Below are 3,872 nucleotides of genomic sequence, written 5' to 3' on the forward strand. Positions count from 1 at the left end.
TAACTTTAGCTGGAGCAACAATCAGAATGCGATGCAACAGCCGTTCCAGCAGTTTGAAAATAAGCTATTCAACCCTCCTGGTTTTCAACAACAAATTACACCAAAACAACAAACTTTGGTACATGTCTATCTTCGAATGAAAAATCTGAATTGGAGGAGTTGCGGCTTATGTGCAAAAACCAGGCTCTTATATGCCAAAGCCAGGCTATTTCTATCAAGACTCTGGAGAACCAAATAGGGCAAATTGCTAATACCTTATTGATTTGACCACCAGTAACGCTTCCTAGTGATATAGAAACAAATTCAGGCAAGAGGGAAGTTGAAGAACAGGTGAACGCCATCACCTTAAGGTCTGGAAAGGTTGCAAGCCCCCAAATTCAGCAAGATGAAGAGCTTGAAAAATCTCAATTTTTAAGAAAATGCAGTTGTGGCTAAAGAAGAAGTGCAGAAGGAAGCAGAGGTGGAACCAAGGAAGACTACTGTGGAACATACTCCTCCTGGATAAGCAGTTTAAGAAGTTTTGGGAGGTGTTCAAGAAACTTCATATCAACATACCTTTCGTTGAAGCTCTTGAACAGATGCCTAGCTATGCGAGGTTTATGAAATGTATTCTCTCTCGGAAAGTGAAGCTCGATGACTTAGAGACCGTTGCTCTAACGGAGGAATGCAGTGCTGTGCTGCAATTGAAGTTGCCTCTGAAGCTTAAAGATCCTGAAAGCTTCACTATTCCTTGCACCATCAGAAACTTATCATTCGAAAAGTGTTTATGTGATTTAGGAGCTAGCATCAATCTGATGCCCTTATCTATCTTCAAGAAGCTTGGTCTGCCTGATCCAAAACCAACATACATGTCATTACAACTAGCTGACCGTTCCATCGCTTATCCATGAGGTATAGTGGAGGATGTCTTGGTCAAGGTGGATAAGCTCATCTTCCCTGTTGACTTTGTAATTCTTGATTTCGAGGAAGATAAGAAGATTCCAATTATCTTGGGAAGACCATTCTTGGTTAGAGGCCGACTATGATCGATGTGCAAAAAGGAGAGCTTTCGATGAAGGTTTACGATCAAAAGGTCACTTTTAATGTGTTCAAGAAAATAAAGTTACCCACAGCTAAAGAAGAGTGCTTTAAAGTAGAGTGGGTCGACTCTTTAGTAAATTCTGAAGATAAAGAAGGAGCAGAGCAATTACAGGATTTGAATACACTTCCGTGGAAGAGGAAGTTGGATATGCAATTCGATTCTCTTGGAATAGCAGAGCTAAAAATTTCTCAGGAGCGTCTCGAGCCGTCTATTGAAGATGTTTCCACACTTGAGCTTCACCCACTACTAGATCACTTGAGTTATGCATTCTTAGGTGCACCACATGATAAAGGCTTGGGATATATCTTTGATGATGTAGAGGGTAGCCGAACGAACCCTCCAATGCCTACAGAGGGTTCTTCTCATGTGTAGCAGGTAGTTGATAGGGCTGGTGTTGGTGATGAGCAGTACATGCGAGCAATTAGGCGTACGGAGGCCATGCACGACATTCACCGTCGTTTTGCTGCAAATTTGACACAGGCTTTGGGAACTATTTTCCGAGCCACTGGTCTTGAGGTTGATTGTCCACCTGATCCTCCACCCAAGGAGGGTGATCTTTCCGACGACTAGGTATGCCTGAAATCCTTATTATTGCCTTCAATGAGGACATTGAAAATTTTAAGTTGGGGGGTGATAATGTAAGGATTAGTTTGTGTGTGTCCATATAGTTCATATAGATTCATGTTGCATATAGTCGTATTTCATTCGTAGTGTTGCATGATTGTTCATTTAGGACATAAATGTTGTTTTTATGTGATTTCATATAGTTGCATTTGCATGCATTTTTAGCATGATCCCTTAAGATGAACTATGCTATTTGATAAGTTGATTTGAGTGTGGTGATGACGAATAGAGGGATGTTTAAGTCCTAATAAATTGATGTGCATGCCAGAAACAAATATTTTCACAAAGTCTTATAGGGTTGCTTTTGATCTAGATCATGATCATACTTGTTGTTGTTGAGATTTAATCACTTGGTTATATTTAGAATTTGTGATATTCTCGTAATGACGTAAAAACATTGATTTTTTTTATCTGGAGAAAAACTTGGATTTCATTGCTAGTTGTTGTAAGGCTATGCGTCAAATGGCTAGTAGCCGGCTCATATTTTTATGAGTAGTCTAGGGTTGAATGAGATGGAGCGAAACGCACTCATTCAAAAATTATTGAAAAAAGAGAAAAAAAGAAAAAAGAGAAAAAAAAGAAAAAAAAGTATGTGTTTATGGATAATTGATCAAGAGTTAGCTCTTTAATACTCGAGTTATTAAGTTTTAGGGGACTTTGTGCCTAGTGACCTAAGGATTTTATAGTCTGGGATCTGCTAACCTAACGCTCCCTACATGGGTATTATTGTATAAGTCTTTTGGGACCTCATTCATTGAACGGTCAAATAAGCATCTTTGTTATGTGTTCAATAATAGTGTGAATCCTTGTATAACTCTAGTAGAAAGGAGGTGTTGTGAGTCATAATGCGTTTATTGTCTATTCTGTTTATAAACTTTTGATTGTTTCGATGATAGATAAGTTATGGTTATTGATCTAGTATCGAGAGATATCTGTTAAGAATTCCACACACGCACGTTTTTGGTTTATGAGTTGGTTTGTGGGATTTATTCGAACTTTATTTTAAGTCATTGCATTCTTAGAGGCATTGGCTTATTCATTTGGTTATGGTTATTCTGAGGGGATTGATTGCATTATCGTTTAGTTGTATTCACGTAGTTGCATTCATGAAATAGGTTTGTTTTGTAGTTTTGAGTTTGTTTATGCTTGAGTAAAAGCATCGGTTCAAGTTTGGGGGTGTGATAAGTGGATTTTATATCCACTTGAAATACTTTATTACAACCTTAAATTGGTATTTTGGACTCAAGTTGGTATTTTGATGTGTTTTTGTGTTATTGCATTTCAGGTATCAGTTAAATGAAGAAAGGATCTTTTAAAGGAAATATGATGAAAAGTGATCATATTTGTAAGCCAAGGCCATTATCAAGTTGTAGAGAATCTCGTTAGCTTCGCGTGGGCAGTTGAATCGCCTAATTCTTACGAGTAGAACTCAAGTTATGGCCAAAATAAGATTTATCAGAATTTTCCAGAAGCCGCCCACGCGGCCGCGTCAGAAGTGTACGCGGCCGCGTGTGTACGCGACCGCATGCTAACACGCGACCGTGTCAGACCTGCACGCAACCACATGCTGATGCGTGGCTGACTTCGCTGATTTCGCTAAAAAATCCTATTTGAGTGGAATTTGGCGATTTTAAAGGTCCAGGTCCAATATGAGCTTATATATACTTAAAAAAGGGTTTTCATCATCCGGGAAGATTGGGAGATCAAGGAGAAGACCTAGAAGCACAAAACAACTCCGAAAAAGAAGATCTTGTTTTCTACTTGTGATTCTTTGAAAATAGTTATAACTTTGGATGCTCGTTTTCATTCTTGTTGAACTTAGACTTTTTTATTCGTACTTTAATTATTATTCAGTTTAATAAGACCTTTTTTTATACCATGCTTTCATTGGAACCCATGGTGACGATGAGTTCGATTATGAACTAATCGTTGTCATGGGGTTCTAGCGGATTTACTTATGGATTTCAATAATTAATTTGTTTCGATATCTTGGTGTGTGGTGATTGATTGATATCTTAGTATTGGTTGTGCTTATTCGTCTTATGTGTGTAGTTAACATATAAGATAGTTTGTTAATCTCTTTTGAAGCGACAGTGAATCTTGAGATTTAGAACTTGCCATGCTAGCATAGGTTCATATATTTGTATGCATGATTCGTAGGTAACTC

Source organism: Apium graveolens, chromosome 9 (genome assembly GCF_009905375.1).
Source record: "Apium graveolens cultivar Ventura chromosome 9, ASM990537v1, whole genome shotgun sequence".
NCBI lineage: Eukaryota > Viridiplantae > Streptophyta > Magnoliopsida > Apiales > Apiaceae > Apium > Apium graveolens.